Raw genomic sequence first — 18,263 nt, 5'->3', positions numbered from 1 at the left:
GTAGCAAGTTTGTTAACACAGCCATGATTTGCACCTTCCTGTTGCCCATATTTCCTCTCAGACTGCTCTGCATGCTACATTACATTAGAACTTGCAACATAATTGTTAAATATAGCACCTTGTTGTCATGACTGCTGCATTAGACGCAGGAATCAAGTGACTTGCCTGAGACTGCAGGCTCAGTCAGGAGAATTGCTTTTGCAATTAAAGAAAGCCTATATCACTGGCCTCTGCAGAACCTAGATACGTTCCTCTCTAGGATGCTAGGATTTTTAGTGTTTCTACAATATTCTCCAGTATTTATCTGCAGGCAGATAAACTGAATGCTTGAGATTTTATCTTTTATGAGCAAATGAACTGGAAAGATTTAGCTAGGGCCATTGCTTTGAAAGCAAAACTCCCACAAAGGTCAGCAGGGTCAGGATTTCACCTCTGATAAATAGCTCATAACTTTCTGTTTCATTATATTTTATACACTGAATAGGCACCATACAAAGCAGCTATGAATATAGATGGTTTACACTAGCACAACCAACCTTAACTGGTTTGATTTATCCTTCCTCATCATTTATTTTGCAGTTGCCTGCATATTGCTGAATCTTATTGTTTATTATAAGGCACCAGGGGCATTGGACTCTACACCTATTTCTCTCTCTGTGGTAAGTAATGGCACAGGACCAGCCTTCTGAGGGGTTTCTGGATGTTGGTGGAAAACTGTTTCAGGCAACTGTGAAATAGATAAACGGTAATGCTGACTTCTGGAAGTGTCACACATTTCTTCACTTGTAACTTGGGGCAAAAGTTATTCCTATAAATAAGTTATGTAGTCCAGTTAAACTCAGTGTGTGTTCTTTACATGATGCATGAAGCAGCGGGTCTGCGAGAGTGGGTTACAAAGGTCTGGATGTCACTATTTCATAGCCAATTCCCACTGGCCAGCCAGCAATTTGTTTACATAAAATCAGGCTCAGTCGAGTTATTTTGCAATCCCAAATAAAAGTACTTTGAAGAGCACTTAAGAGGTACATGACAAGGCAGGACAGAAAATGGAGAGTCACAGGAGGACAAGAGGAAAGCAGGAGATTCACACTGACAAAGGGCTGATTACATAGGCTTCCACAAGAAGGTGACCCAAAACAAACTCCAAGGCAGCTTCCTGCACACTGGGTGGTGACATCTCTCCTCAGATACAGATCTGTGAGGCTGTCTCTCCCCTTAGAAATTCTGACACAAGTAAGAGAGCCCCGGAGGTTAACCTTGAAAACTCCCTGTAGAAATCTACATGTACAACACTGCTGCCTGATTGTTATTCCTGAGGAGAGAAAGTAAAATCTACCTATACAAACCCAAGTCTGTTGCCATTACTGATCCAATTTAAACAAGCCCTGTCAGTTTAACTATGGAAGAAATTCCAGGAAGTTCCTGGCAGCTTGTTTGCTGTCTTTCTGTTTGTTAATAGAATATGCAGATTAGAGATCACTGCATTTAAAAATTTTAGAAAAAACAATTGGATCTCCAGCACAGCACAACTGCCTCAGGAACGCCAGTTTTCAATTACAAAAGGAATGAAAAGGAACAGACTGAAGGCCCCATCACAGGCAGGTACTGCTTTAAAGGAGATCATCTGACAGCTTCTGGTTGAATGCTGCTGCTAGATCTAACCAAATTACCATGTGATTAGCAGAGATGTTCAGCACATCCTAAAACATAGCGGCTGTCACCATCAAAGTTCAGAGCAATGCAGTTCCTCGTAATGAAATACAAAAAAAAGGTGCTGATAAAGAATTTTTGTTCCATCTTGATTATTTCTTTTCTAACGCTGAACTAAAAATGTACCATATGTGCCAGACTGCAAGATACTAATTTGGGAGCCACTGTTCTAGAGTAGAACCCTGATGTGCCAAAGAGGACACAGTGGCTTCAAATAAAGGCTTTCAATAGGACTATAAACCCATTTCTCTCCCTTCAGGTTTCAGCTGTAAATCTCAACACCACTTCAGTGTTCCAAATAATTTACACATCTATCTTCCTAACCATCAGTCAGTAGGAACCTCTCCCTCTGAAGATCATCCTCATCAGATCTTTCTACCAGCTACCACTCTCACCAAGACCTGTGTACAACAAATGCCATCTCTTTCTGGTATTCTAGGTTTCCTTGTTGACTGAATTTAGACACAGATTATTTCTCCCATGCGAGTTACACAGACTTAAGTCAAGCATAGGATAACACTTAGAATAGGAAAACACCTTGCTTCACCCGATTCCCTTCAAAACAGTGCTGGAAATACTGTCTACAGCCACAGATGCTAACATTTTCCTTGAATGTGTAACCTCCAGAGCTCAGGTATCTGCAGAAGAGCTGAAAATTGTAGAAGCGTTTTCCTCTGAATCAGTAACAAGGCAATACCTTTGCATGGAAATACCCTGCTCCAGCAAGCAAATGGGGCAACTTGGTATCAGTCAGTTTTCTAACCTTAAGATATATTGACTGCAATTACTAAAGGCTGCAGTGTCACTAGAGAGGACACCCCTGGAATAGACAGAGTGGGGTCTTTCCCGACAGGCTTTATAAATGTCTCATGAGTAACAAAGTTATTTCAGATATCCTGGCTGCTTTCCAACATCAGTAATTATTGCCTCTGAAGTTTCAATCAGATGGGAAATTTTTCTTCATTCCTGTCCCTAACTGCATAAGTTGAAGTACCATGCTGTTAAATGACAAAACATCACTTGCAAGGTAAATAAATCCTCCTGTTCACACAATTCTAAAAGCACTTTAGGATCCTTCAGGATGAAAGATGCTTAAGAACAATCGTGGTACGTCCATTAAGGCATAGTTGCAATGAATACTGCAATCTCTTCATTTATTCAATAATAAGTTGATTTCTCCCCTGGAGCTGATTTTTCCCTTGTGCCAGGGCAGGTCTCTGACTTAGTTTCTTGATGTAGCAGTAAAAGATTAAATTGCTCTTGGTGCTCAGCTCCCAGACATACCATTTCTCCAAGGATCAGACTTGAACCTTTTATTATTCGGTTCAATGGTCTATCTTTGTAATGTCTGTTTCAGTGGTGGAGCCTCAAGACTGTACTGCCCTAGTTCAGCTCTAGAGGTAACTTATTTCTTTTAACATCTCGGAGGTCTACAGAGCAATTTCTCAGACCTCTTCTGGTAAGCAGAGATTAATCTAATAGCTATGATAACAGTGATAAATTGTTAACCAAGATGCAATAAAAGAAAACAGCATTATCACATCCACCTTATTTCAACACAAGAAAGAATTCAAAGCATACAGGAGTTCAAATGCAGCCATAGAGGTAATTTTTCCCCTTCGTTTATTCTGTACAATAGCAATTTCCTTCCCAATACTTTCCTCGGAGCTTTATAATATCATAAGTTTTCTGGGCTTTCTTCCCTTCTGGTCCTTGACCTTAGATTCCCACAAATGGCCCTTTCACAGGTGTCATCTCTCACTTTGAGCACACCCTCCAGTGGCAGACACCTCAATGTACAGGAGATGCACAGGGAGCCGGGAAAGTCCTTCGTGGGGAGCAGCACAGCTTGTAGGCATGATAGGAGGTACATGGATATTAGATAAGGTGCTCTGTTCTCCAGTACAGCCTATTGTATAGGCTGTGAGACACCCAAGAAAAGCATAGATGTCAGAGCCAGCTGCCACCTGGAGCAATGACCTGTCACATGCTGCAGGAGGGACTGCAGCACTTCACTCACACGAGTGACAGCTGTGCCCAGCCTCAGCAGCACCACCCTGGTCTGCAAGCTCCTGGTCTGAAGGGCACTGAACACCAAGAAAGGAAGTTACCCAGAGTATAAGGGAATGACACTTTAAGCCCAAGACTAGTCCATCAAGATATGAGCATTCCAGCTTTCATCAGTACCGTAAAACAAGCAACACAAAAATTTTGCAAAAGACAGGGAAACTGCTGGACATCTCATGTACAGAAGGTGGACACAATATTACCCCTGCTTCTAGATGCACAAAGCACTTCAAACTTCCAGAAAGCAGCAGTGCCTTGCTTTTCCAAGACTTACAATGTTGAGAAACTCTTTCCATTCTATTCTCTCACAAATGGCAGAAGATGTGCTGGGGTGCTCCAGACAGATGATTTCTGTTCCTGAAGGGCACACAGGCAAGAGCATATCTCCTTATTTTCTCAGTTCACAAATAGGTGTGTCCCTGCTTCCTGTCAAGGAGCTTTGCCTAAAAGGCACAACAGACTGGCTGGTGTGAGTGCCCTTGAAGTACCTGGCGGAATTCACATACCCACCCTCAGTCAATGCTTAGCCAAGCTGCACACACAGAGCCATTTAAACTTGTCTCATCAGTTGCTCCATCTGGTCCCCTACACAATGTAATGAAAGGCTCCTGTCTTGAATTTATTTCTCAGGCATTCCACTGGCATGATGTCTCATTCCTGGGAAACACAAGGCTTTCATGGACCTACAGGATGGGTACACCTAAGCAGCAGTCCCAGGCCTCCAAAAAAACCCCAAACAAAATACTTCAAACAACATGTGCCTGTAACTCTTACTTAACAAAATAAGAAAATCAACTGTGATCACCTTCAAAATAGTTCCCTTGCGAGTTAACACACAGCCGCATATGATGCTACCAATGTTCAAAGCAATTCTGCAGAACATTTTTCTGCAAGGCTGTTGAGGATATCAGTCATTTTTGCTTTGATATCTTCTGCTGACAAAAAATGGGCTCCTTTGAGCATTGACTTGATCTTTCGGAAGAGACAGAAATTGCAGGGAACAAGGTTTGGCAAATAGGGCGGGTGCTCAAGTTAAAAACTGCTTCACAGTCAAAGTGTTATGGGTTGGCACATAGTCTTGATGTTAACTTGCTGTTCACTCTTGCACACCAACATTTCCCAATTAATAGTAAGAAAAGGTCTGTATTTGAACATGCATCCACTCATACAGAGCAAAGTGATCAAGCTGAGCCTTGTCTCATCATGACAGTTTAGAACATATTCTGTAATCATCTCTGACTCTGCCCTCTCACTCTTAGTTTCCGAACTATAGGGTTAGTCTTGTTTCTTTTGTCAGACTTCACGTGTACCATCCAGATATACCAAGGCAATCAAGACCAAGGATATACATTAGCGACCATTGGAAAATGGTAATTCAGCAACAAAATACAACATTGCCACTTAAAATATGTATTAGAAGCGATTTATAAGAGTTGATGGAATGCAATGCCTACTATCCAAATCTGATGCACAGGGTAAATGTTTGCTACTGCAGAGGAAGACGAGGGACTCAGTAATCCCTTCTAACAGATCCTAAACAATGTGTTTTGCCTGGCTGAGCTACTGATGCCTCAGAAGGGGGCCTCATTCCTCGACGTATTTCTTAAACTCACTAATTTCTCTAGTTGGTTACCATGACAATAGTATCCAAACTTCAGTTCCTTCTCTCTAATCTTGTATTCTCTTGAATGAGACTTTCAAATGTGCAGAAATGAATGGGCAGTTATCCCACCTCTACAAAACACACTTTGGCTCTAAACATGCATGTGGGCAGATGCTCACAATACACAATCATTTATTCCTTACCCAGACTCTTGCTGGTGTAACATTACTAGACTTAGCTACTACATGCACTTAAATACAGCAGAGAATCCTAAATTGTGTCTGAACAGAATGTGACTTCTGCATGGCACAGCATGGTATCTTGTGCATATACCAACCTGGACTGCACATAGATTGTGGCATTGCTGTATTCTTCCACCTGAGCTAAATCTGTTTCAAAATTATTCTGCTGACTCTCAGCGGGTCTGGGGGCGAGGGGGGTGGGCAAAGTTGTATGGATGCAGCTTATATTACCTTCAAGTTCTTAACTAGTTTGTTTACTGTTGGTTCCTCTCCCTGACCCTTGCTCTTTCAGCATGACATACATGTTCACTGAGTCAACTGACGCTCTCAACAGATCAGTAGCCCTCTGCATCACATCCTATGTGAACACTGGAGTTAACACTGACTTGTAATATCAGAATGCTCTGGGTAATTCAGTGGAGCAATTAACACAACCACTAGACCCATGCAAATAATCAGAGAAGATTTACTTGACCACCTACCCAATACTCTCAGTACCAGCCCCTTTGGCCTACTCCCAGTTTCAGATGAATGAAGCAGCTGACTCTTTAGTAATGCAACAGGTCTCACAGCTTCCAAAGAGTTTTGATATTTGAATGTATATTGCTGTGCTCAGATTCTTATCATTACATCTCATTACATTCTTCCAAGCCTTCAGCAACTTCATCAAAACATCTTTTTATAGTATTTAGAACTTCCTTAAAGCTCTCCCAACAAATAGTCTCCTTCTTTGCCCACAGTATCTAGCAGCTCCATATCCTCTGGTGGTCTGGCTCAGGGAAACCAATTTCTGGAGGCGTGTAATACATACCCTCTCTATTCATATCTCTTCCTCCAGAAACAGGAGATGGCTCACTTGTAAACTTCTGGGCTGAAATCCATAGGAAGACAGTCAAAACAGATTTCTCATTCTGTTGCCACTGTAAATAAGAAACTGGCAGCACCACATAAAGAACTCGGAAGACTGAACTAATGATGCTGTCTTTTCCCCAGAGATCATGACACAGGGAGACAAAAAAAAAGGAAAAGACAACACATTCAGACTCTGAGCCAGGTGATTCGTCTCATGAATGGTTAAAACAAACCAAGTCTAGGTAGCCACAGAGATGAACACTCCATCACAAATCTCCACACCAGCAATCTGTAAAATTCAAATTTTGCCGAGCTTTACAGAGTGTTCACATCCTTGCTGCTCAGACTTGGATTGCCAGAGAAAGATTGTTCCTCCTTGTAGCAGGTGCCTCTTTGCATTAGCTATAGCAGATTTCAGTCCCTACAGGAATACAGCATCCTCCCTCCCCACTGGGAGGATTAACACTTGTGCTCTCTACAAGCAATTGCTTGTCTTGCAACTCTAAAATAAGCACCTTTGAGGCGCCTATAGGATACACATTGCCTCTAGTTCCCTGCACTCCTGTCAAGCTCTTGGGATGATGCATGCTGTCAGCCACACGATCCTGCAGCAGAGGAGGGAGCAATGCCAGCACTCTCCATGGAAAGAGGAGGCTGGCTGTAGTTGCTTCCAAAAGCAAACTCCACTGGGCCCAGGGGAAGGCAGAGATGGACACGTGTCTTTACATACTCACACAGGGTATCTCTTATTCCTTTCAGCTTCTCCCATGCAAGCTTACTGACCTCCTGCAGTATTAATGAATTCCTCTGTCACCTCCTTGCTCTGACATCTGCTCGGAAGAACGGATGAGTAAGCAGGTAATCCAATTGGGCAGGAGCAAAGCAATGAGCCAATTCTCCCACACAACTGCGTTACCCTACTGCTCTTTGGCACTGCCTGTCCCTAAAGGCCCAGCATTCCAAGAAAAGCTTCTGGGCTTCCTGCCCTGAGGGTGGCTGAAGAGACCTCCACCTCCAGCTTATGTTATTGCTTCTGTTAGTATGACACAAAAGGCTGAGTTTCCCCATTTTCCAAGATTTCAACACTGAGAAAGCAAAAATGAAACCTCAGTTTCTCTTCATCTCCTCCGCGCTTCCTGTAAAGCAAAATAACACAAACAGTTGCTCCCTCCCCACAGCAAATCAGACCAGCTTTGGGACAATAGAAACAAATCAGATCCAAAACAGACACTTTCAGTAAAACAAATTCTCAGGTGCCCTTTAGAAAGTCAAAAGAGGCAATAATACTAGATGCTTGGAAACTGGGGACAGAAAATGTCCATAAATTTAATCCAGTCCATGTACAAACCAATCCTATCCTAGCCCTGACAAGTTACTGACCAGCACTTTCTCTACGCTCGATTTTAAAGGCATCGAACAACTGAATTTTTACCTAGTCCCTTACAAGATACATTTAGATTCAAATCAGTATAAAAATTAAGACAATTTCCCCCTGATATTCAGATGAATTCTTCTTTGTCCAGGCGTTAATGATACTTTACTTTCAGTAGCACCAAAGTAAAAAAAAAAGTCACACATTTTCTTCCAGATTGTACACTTCTTAGGATGCCTGCTTGCCTTTCCATGTTTTACAGTCTTTCAGTGGAACATCTCATTGTAGAAAGAGCAAAGATGACCTCTGTCATCTCCACCATCTCCCATTTGTACCTTATCACTAAAGGATCTCCTACAAATTAAAAATGAAAGCTCAAGAGTTTCAAGGAAAAAAAGCAAGAATGCAGGCAGCCTTTTTTTTGTTCACTATGGGAATGCGTTCACGTCTGCTTGGCTCAAAATAGTATCTGACAAGAGTGAATCACACGAGATCTCAAAAACCCACAAAAAATAAGCAAAGAAATCTATAGCTGCCTTCCTCAATCTCACTCCCTGCCTGCATTCTTATTGACTTCTGCTGCCTGCATCAACAATTTGTAGCCTCATGTCTGCTTTCCCCCTCATCAAGGTAACTACCAAAACAAGACGAGTGAGGAGAAGGTAAAGCAGTGAATTACTGTGAGGACCTCCAGCACTGCTTCTTGCTGGGAGGATTGAAGAGGGGTCAATGAGCAAATGCATAGAAAAAAAAATCTCACCCTCATGAGAAATCACCAAGCTAACTCAATATGAATAAAAAATAAAGAACAGATTTTACCTCACTCAAATGACCAAAACATCCCCAAATACCTTCATCTGACCAGTCCCAGGGAAAAAAATAGGGAAAATAAAGAATAAAAAAACCACCCATAAAATAGCAAGGCCCAAGTTCAAGTCCTGAAGCTGATGCCCTCCCTAATCCTGAAAGAGTGAAGACAACATTGCATAGCCTGTGTACCCAGGATACCACTAATCATCAGGAACTGGGTATGGTAGGAAGAAGAAAATACCTAATTGCAGAGCAGATTAATCTCCATGCTTCTATTAACTTACACTTGCAACAACTTTTTCTACGCTACTTTTCTTGCTCCAGTCTTCCCTCTGTTCCCTTAATGTAGCAGTTATCCCTGCTGACACTTTTACACAGACCTCTGGGTTGGTGTGTTTAGTTAAGATATTAGATGCATTTTTATGAATAGGGGGTCAAAGGACTGAAACCAAGATGACAAGCAAAGACATATTGGAAAGGCTATACCTATGTAATTCCAAGCAACAAAAACATTGGTTTTAATTTAGCTCTTGTCTCTAAGTCAAAGAGAAAAGACATATAAGTTCTCACCAAGCATTTGGTGTTTTTCTCTCCCCCCATCCTTTTCCTTCCCTGACCCATTCCATTTCCCATTGCTTTAAATTTCCCTCCTTGTGGATGATCCTATATTGAAGAGCTGCACTTGGTTTGAGAAGGAAAACAGAGAGAAGCAGCAGCTTTTATGTGAATATACAAATATGTGTATTTATATGCACATCTTCCTCTATACAAGTGTGTATATGAAAACCCACCATGACTGAGAAATAACTAATTACTAGGTATTTTTAATATATCTACACTCACCCAGCCTCTTGCATATAGATTTAGTATGAAAGGAGAATGAAGGCAGGAGGGAGCAGCTAGGACAAAGCTCTTCTCAGGACTGTAGCTGTAACAATAGGGGATGCATGACAGCCCTAGTCCCTTGCTGGAGCACACAGCACCTCCATCCCTCTCTATATGCCCATGAGTTCATTATACGGAAACCAAACCAGATGGAGAGACGGCTGCTCAGCCTGGCCTTCACCCAGCATGCAGTCAGTAAGCGCCCTGCAGTCACACCCAGGCCTGAAAGCCGGGAAGCGCCTCCAGGTTTACAGTTAAATGCCCATAAGGAGCAAGAAAAAAATGGAAGCAAGTGTTGGAAATTATTAGAAAGGATCTCTGTCAAAAGAGTAAGATACATTATGTCACTGGATATATTTTTAAAGAAAAAAGATGAGATACAAACACTCTAAACAGTAGTAGTACAGGACTGTCTGATCATGTAGATTTTAAATCCAGCAAGCGTAGAGCTATTAAGGAAAAACAAATCACTGTAGTACTACAATGTTAAATTTGTTCAAATTTCCCAAGAGCCAGAATCAAAATCACAGAATCACAGAATAACCAGGTTGGAAGAGACCCACCAGATCATCGAGTCCAACCATTCCTATCAAACACTAAACCATATCCCTTAGCACCTCATCCACCCATGCCTTAAACACCTCCAGGGAAGGTGAATCAACCACCTCCCTGGGCAGCCTGTTCCAGTGCCCAGTGACCCCTTCTGTAAAGAATTTTTTCCTAACGTCTAGCCTAAACCTCCCCTGGCGGAGCTTGAGGCCATTCCCTCTTGTCCTGTCCCCTGTCACTTGGAAGAAGAGGCCAGCACCCTCCTCTCTACAACCTCCTTTCAGGTAGTTGTAGAGAGCAATGAGGTCTCCCCTCAGCCTCCTCTTCTCCAGGCTAAACAACCCCAGTTCTCTCAGCCGTTCCTCATAAGGCCTGTTCTCCAGCCCCCTCACCAGCTTTGTTGCTCTTCTCTGGACTCGCTCCAGAGCCTCAACATCCTTCTTATGGTGAGGGGCCCAGAACTGAACACAGGATTCGGTCTCACCAGTGCCGAGTACAGAGGGAGGATAACCTCCCTGGACCTGCTGGTCACACCGTTTCTGATACAAGCCAGGATGCCATTGGCCGTCTTGGCCACCTGGGCACACTGCTGGCTCATATTCAGTCAGTTGTCAACCAACACACCCAGGTCCCTCTCCTCCAGGCAGCTTTCTAGACAGACTTCTCCTAGTCTGTAGCACTGCATAGGGTTGTTGTGCCCCAAGTGCAGGACCTGGCATTTGGCCTTGTTAAACCTCATGCCACTGGACTCAGCCCAGCGGTCCAGCCTGTTCAGATCCCTTTGCAGAGCCTCCCTACTCTCCAGCAGATCAACACTTCCACCCAGCTTAGTGTCATCCGCAAACTTGCTAAGGGTGCACTCGATGCTTTCATCCAGGTCATTGATGAAGACATTGAACAGGGCTGGACCCAGCACTGAGCCCTGGGGAACCCCACTTGTCACTGGCCTCCAGCTGGATTTCACACCATTTACCACCACTCTCTGGGCCCGGCCATCCAACCAGTTTTCCACCCAGGAGAGTGTGCGCCTGTCCAGGCCAGAGGCGGACAGTTTCTCAAGCAGAACGCTGTGAGAAACTGTGTCAAAGGCTTTGCTGAAGTCCAGGAAGACGACATCCACAGCCTTCCCCTCATGCAGTAGCCGGGTCACTTTGTCATAGAAGGCGATCAGGTTAGTCTGGCAAGACCTGCCTTTTGTGAACCCATGTTGACTGGGCCTGATCACCCGGTTCTCCTGCATGTGCTTCATGATAGTACTCAAGATCACCTGTTCCATGACTTTCCCTGGCACTGAGGTCAGACTGACAGGCCTGTAGTTTCCTGGGTCCTCCCTGCGGCCCTTTTTGTAGATGGGCACAACATCAGCCAGCCTCCAGTCCAGTGGGACTTCCCCAGTCTTCCAGGACTGTTGGAAGATGATGGAAAGGGGTTTGGCCAGCACATCCGCCAGCTCCTTCAGTACCCTAGGGTGAATCCCATCCGGCCCCATAGACTTGTGGCTGTCCAGTCGGGCTAGCAAGGCTCTGACCACCTCCTCTTGGATCACGGGAGCTTCATTATGCTCCTCTAGCTCCTGGGTTTGTACACAGACGGAATGACCCTCCTTACGACTAAAGACTGAGGCAAAGAAGGCATTAAGTACCTCAGCCTTTTCCTCATCCCCTGTTACTGTTGTTCCTTCTGTGTCCAATAGGGACTGTATGGTCTCCCTAGTCCGCCTTTTATTATTTATATATTTGTAGAAAGATTTTTTGTTATCTTTCACTGACTTGGCCAATCCAATTTCTAGCTGAGCCTTAGCCCTTCTGATTTTTTCCCTACACAATCTCACTTCCCTCCTGTAGTCCACCCAAGAGGCCTGTCCCTTCTTCCAGAGCCCATAAACATTTCTCTTCTTCTCGATATCCCTCAAGATCTCTCTATTCAACCAAGCTGGCTTTCTCCCCTGCCGGCTTTTTTTCTGGACCACGGGGATGGCTTTCTCCTGAGCTGCTAGGACCACCCTTTTGAAGAGCTCCCAGCCCTCCTGGGCTCCCTTGCCCTTGAGTACTGTCTCCCATGAGACTTCGCCAACCAGCCTGCTGAAGAGATCAAAGTCTGCCCTCTGGAAATTTAATGCTACCGTCTTGCTAACCACCCTCTTCACTTCACCTAGAACAGAAAACCCTATCATCTCATGGTCGCTTAGTCCTAGGCGTCCACCTACTGCCACATCCCCCACAAGGCCTTCTCTGTTCACAAACAGCAGGTCCAGGAGGGCACCCTCCCTTGTTGGTTCGTTCCCCAGCTGTGCGAGGAAGTTGTCTTCCACACACTCCAGGAACCTCCTAGACTGCTTCCTTTCTGCTCTATTATACTTCCAGCAGATATCAGGCAGATTGAAGTCTCCCACAAGAAGAAGAGGCATTGATCTAGAGATTGACCGCAGCTGTTTACAGAAGAGCTCATCAGCTGCTTCTCCTTGGCTGGGTGGTCTGTAACAGACTCCCATCACAAAATCTACCTTCTGGTGGGCTCCTCTGATTTTGACCCACAGGCACTCAACCTCCTGATGGCCACAATCCATCTCCATGGAGTCCAAGTCCTCCCTTACAAAGAGGGCTACCCCGCCTCCTCTCCTACCCTTCCTGTCCCGCCTGAAAAGCTTATACCCCACCATAGCTGCACTCCAGTTATACGAGTCGTCCCACCACGTTTCTGTGATGGCAACGACATCATAGGCTCCTTGCCCTATGACAGCTTCCAGCTCTTCCTTCTTATTCCCCATGCTGCGTGCATTGGTGTAAATGCACTTCAGCTGAGCTGCCGAGCCTTCAGCCCTCCTAGAGGGAACAGAGTTCATTCCCAACTGCCTGGTAACTGGAGTAGTTAACGGAAGGGCAGCTTCACGTAAAAGTTCTTAGAGATCATGTTTGAAATCCATTCAAAAAGTCTTCTAAAATTTCTCAATTTAAAACATCTTTGTCTGACATGCAAAAAAATACTCCTCATGGAGACTTAAAATATATGTATTTTGTTCCTCATTTGACCACTTAAAAGTTTATTTTCTTAGTGTTATGAGTAATTTTTTTAAGCTATATGTATTTTAGTTACAAGCCAAATATACTGATATAATATAGTAAAACTCCTTCTGAACAAGGTTTTGTTACACAGCTAAGTAAAGCCTTACATGGTTCAAGCCCTGCAATCATGACCAACCTCCACACTTCCATTCAAAACAAACAAGTCTCCTTAAAAGCCAAAACAAACAAGTTGTGTTCAACTCTTCCACAAATGTCTTAACAAGGCCACACACTTTGCATTTTTCTGTGTCATAACTAATTTTTCTACAAGCAGAAAGCAAATAAATTAAGAGTACTTGAGGTGAAAAATAAGGATAACCTTGCTACAGAAAGACCTATTCAAGTGGCCAGTCTTCCCACAGAAGACAGTGGAAATTCCATTGCTTGAGTCGTCGAAATAGGGTCAGCCAGCAAGCCCCTCCCCCCTCAGACGAGGCATAACTGGGTGAATGGCAAGCTCACCCTAAGTGTATTCTGTTCATATCTCCAGCAGTATGCAGCATCTGCCTTCCCCCAAGCAGCACAGGAAAGGGAGGAATCTTTTTTTTTGCATATTCATCTTGAGCAACACACTACAGTCAAATTAAGTCAATGACTCACAACATAACACCAAGAAAAGTTAGACACGTGGTTACTTTTTCGTACCATGACCTTGATTCCATTCATGCAAGAGCTAATGTTCCTAGAAGAAGCTGAAAGCTTGCATATGGGGGAGGCAGAAGAAATAAACCACATAGGATTTAATAGTTTGGTAGTAACACACACTTTCACTCATCCAGTCTTCCAGAATCCATTGAAGCAGTTAAAAGAGGTCAGAACAACTCATCAGTCTCATTTTGCAAACTGAAACACCCAACAAGCCTCTCCTTTGCTGTGCAGCTACACCACACTTCTGGATCCCTGCAGCCCCCGGCCAGAGGCTCTCTTTAGTAAAACTGGGAACCAGACAATTGTTTAACAGAAGCCTTAGCAGCAGGATGTTCTTGCCTGTAGAGAAACTTGAGATAAGAAGACTACTCTAAGTTAGTTGGAGGGAAACCCAAAGTAACTGAAAGAAAAAGAAGAAAGAAGAGCGGTTCCCCCCCTCCCCCCCCTTATTTTTTTTTTTTGAATGCAAGTGCAACAGCCATTAGACTGATGCCAGAGCTCTAACAGGCTAAGTCTAGTGCCTTTGGAAAAGGGAATGGCTGCTGCTGAATCCTCTCACTGGTAAAGAGGTGGTCAAACCAGATCATAAAACAGTTAAAGGCTTGCTCATAAATTAGCTACTTGATAGAACACACTGTTACAGGAAGATTCAATCCAAAGGTCTCAAGAGTCACCTAATTCATATGATGGATGGCAGATAAACTCCCTCTTCCCACTCCAAACCTCTGCTCATTGGATAGCAATAACTTTCTTCCGAGCAATGCTCCTAGGTCAGTGCTGCTGGTCATCTGCAAATGCTGTTGTCTCACCCAGGTGTCAGCCTGGTGTCTCACACTGTAGAAAAAAAAAAACTCAGCAAGGAGCTTTGTACAATAACCAATAAATCGAAGAGCCCACTCTACACCTACATGCACACATACACACATAACCCATTTCTTATGAGTCAAAAGGCATTAGACAATTTTGTGGCTGCAGAGCTGCTCTAGGTCTTGTTTTAAATTGGATTCCGCAACTCTTAAGATTATAAACCATACTCTAATTCCTCACAGCCAGCCAGGTGCTTAAATATGGGTCAAGCTGGAATGTAAAATGCTGCATATCTCCACTGCCAGCACCCCAAAGCTGTTCAGTTCCCTGAGACATGCGCTCAATTTGAGTGCCCTAAAAGTGAAGGGTCTTGCATTTCATTCACAAGATCTCTTGTTATTGTAAACACAACATTTTCCTTTATCTCTTTAGCGTTTTATATGAAACAGCATAACATGGCCTCTACCTCCCATCCTTACAATTTCTCTATTCCTTTGATCTAGGCAAGCGAAAGTAGGATAATTATGTTTTTATTTGAGATGCACAACATCTCCATTTCCACTAAAGAATGGCTCATTTAAAGGAAGGCCCTTGGGTAATAGCTGGAAAGCAAAATGGCAGGAGACAGGGATGGTGACCCCACAAATCTACTGCCACCATATTACATTTGTTTTTCAGAATTGAATACTTTGCCTGAAAATTGGGTTTTTTCTTTCTTTCACATATCTTCCATTTCCTAGAATTTTAGCATGAGGGGAAAAAAAAGAGAAAATATTTTTTTAAGTTTGCTACAAAAGTACTCCAATTCTTCTGGCCCTCTGGGATGATTAAAGGTTATATGGGCAGTATACATGGGGCCTAAATCCTGTAGTTCCTTAAATTCTACAACCTGAAATCCTCTACAGGTCTGAACATGCAATTACACGACTGCATAGCAACAAGACAGGAAAAGAAATTAAAAAGAACACTGATGTAAGAACAGATTTTCAAAGCACAAGGAAAGTTTGTATGATGCAGGAAAATTGTTTCACATAAAGAGATCTTGTTTGGTTTTTGCTTGCACAAAAAAAGAGCTCTGCAGCTGCTCTGCTACTTCGAGAAAGTAATAGCTGGAGAATTTAAAAAAAAAAATAAAAAGCACAAACACACATAACCTTAAAATGAATTAATGAAGGATTGGGAAGCCATTAAGTTATTTGTCCAAACACAGGTACAGACTGCATTTCTCGTTGTGCCCAAAAAGGCAAGCCCAAGTCCCACAGGCTGTAGGTTGAACTCCTGATGGCTATGGAAAAGCTAATCCCAGACTTCTGTGCACTCCGAGATCTGGCAAGTTGGGCCTTGGCATCTCACCAGAGAGAGGAACTGCACTGATGTAGATGTATCAAAAAAAGGAACAGCCAAATTGTGATAGTCATGGACTTTGGGCAAAGATGGCAGCAACAAGATGTGGATGAACAGAACAGGAAATTACATGGCATTACATTTAATTGTATATTACCACTGCCTTTCTCCCTATGTACTGGCATCATCAGCTTCTGTTCATTTTACCATTGACAAGCATATGAAGCAGCATCTTCACCTGTCCATCACCAGTAAAAGTGGGATTTGCATCCTGACCAGTTTCAGAAGAAAAGAGCTGGGTGGTTTGTACCAGAAATGCAAAAACCAAAGAAGCATGGCCATGCCTCCAGCCAAATACCGTAGACCCCTACTGGTGTCAGGTTTGTTTCCAATTTCCACTGTCAGCTCCTTATGTGTGGATCATCTTCTCATTCTGGTTGTGTACAGCACTGAGCTCTTACACACGTATGAAAACCTGAGCCGCCTCAGCAATACTATTTCTACCAAATAACAAAATTTCTACCAAAATGCCCAGTTCTTAGAAATAATGTTTCAAGTTCTCCTGTACTAGTAGCAGTAGGAGCATAAAGGACACAGCAGTACCAACAGTTGGCACTAGCTAGATGTGCTGTAGGCAGTGACAGTGGAAAATCCAAGCACTCCTCTATAACTGTAGATGGGTTCCTACACCCCCCCACCTTTATCAGTTCAGCTGGAGATACTATTCATTTGTGAAGCTGAGCAGAAAAAAAAAAAAGATAGGCAAGCAATTTATCTGCTAAAAGCACTGTCCATATGATGAAAGAACTGCTCAAATTCAACACAAAATAGATAACAATATTTGCAATTAAAGAGCACTCATCCTATCCATAATTTTTTAGCTTGTCCAAAAAAACTTCACCAAAAGTCCAGGGTTCATATAGCATTTGGAGAACTACCTAGATGACATACTGTATGGCCAAGTACTCTTTATTTAAAAGATTTCAATGGGCTGTCCGCATACCCTAAGAAGGTCTTCAGTCTGAGACAGACCAAAATTAAAACATACTCTATTATGTAACATTTTAAAATAAACATTTTACAACCTGAAAGTGCCAGATCAGTGAACCGACAAGCATAAGAAATCTCTAACACTGAACATAACAGCTCTGACTGAAAACTTACTCATAATATGCTATGCTATTTACTGCTAAGGTGGGAAACAAGTCTCAAGAGCACTGCATACCACTAATAGCTCAGGACAGTTCTCTATTTGCTAATCTTGCCTCTTAGATTATTTGGAAACAGGAAGAACTACAGTCTCTAAAGATATTTTTTCTGTGTGTCTTAAGACACAGCTCAAAGGTTAGCAAAGTTAATGATGACAGTGGGCACTGAATTACATGTACATTCACTTTAACCAACAAACAAACCAACCCTAAATCAAATCTTGCTTCTGTCTTCACAGTACTTGAATGTATCATGGTTTAAGTTACACTAATTTGCACATATTCCTTCCTAAAGGAAATTAAATAAAAATTCAGATTAATTATACTTACATATATACTTTAGAATAAAATTTAAAACCTCAAGAAAACATCAAAATAAACACCCTGCTATATAAGACTGAAAAGGAGACCACACACGCAGATGACAATGACTGTTCTGTGCTATTTATTTTGATATAAAATCCACTCTTTTGTGATGTTAAAATGTTTTCCCAGTGTCACAGACTTTTCAACTAACACTAAAGTTAGTCCATCAAAGAAACTGAGTGGGAACAAGCTATGCTCTGGCAATTGAGTAGATCATGATAGCATCTTTTGGCAGAGAGAAGACAGGGAGGCATTTTAGGATTGTGGGTTATGATTCTTCAGAGCAAGTTGTTCTGGTAAAGTGGTCAGCAATGGTAAGGTCAACAGTGCTGACCACTAAAACTGTCATTTTAAGATCAACCGCTGGCCACATGACTAAGGTAGGTCCATTCCTAATAATCCTAAAGTCCTAAAAATGACTGAGCCAAATCTGCATTCAAGGTATGGGACACAGCATCTAAACTGCTGTTCTAATATGTTCTAACACTCCACTGTGTTAGCTGCCCCTCCAACCGAACAGCCAGCATATAATGTTTTCAGTCTGGTCCAACCAGCAGTACACTTACAGGACCTGCTCTCAAGTTCTAAACCCAAACCAACAGAATTTCACAGTGCAATGAAAGCCAAAAGTCACTCAGATTCAGGCAGGCACCAACATTTTTTCCCAGTTCTTTTTGTGAGCCAGGACAGGGAGATGAGCACTCCCACAAACTAGTTAGATTTCCTCAGGCACAGGGC

The 18,263-nt window shown here is 42.9% G+C and overlaps 1 protein-coding gene across 28 annotated transcripts in view; it reads right to left on the bottom strand.

Moving 5' to 3' along the window:
* NRXN3 (neurexin 3) overlaps positions 1-18,263 on the bottom strand; it is a 960,997-nt gene that overhangs the window by 852,432 nt on the left and 90,302 nt on the right. The gene's annotated exons all lie outside the window — the stretch shown is intronic.

The sequence above is a fragment of the Phaenicophaeus curvirostris genome, chromosome 5 (assembly GCF_032191515.1).
Source record: "Phaenicophaeus curvirostris isolate KB17595 chromosome 5, BPBGC_Pcur_1.0, whole genome shotgun sequence".
NCBI lineage: Eukaryota > Metazoa > Chordata > Aves > Cuculiformes > Cuculidae > Phaenicophaeus > Phaenicophaeus curvirostris.
The sequence above is the reverse complement of the archived record's forward strand: the minus strand, read 5'-3'. Positions and strand labels throughout refer to the sequence as shown.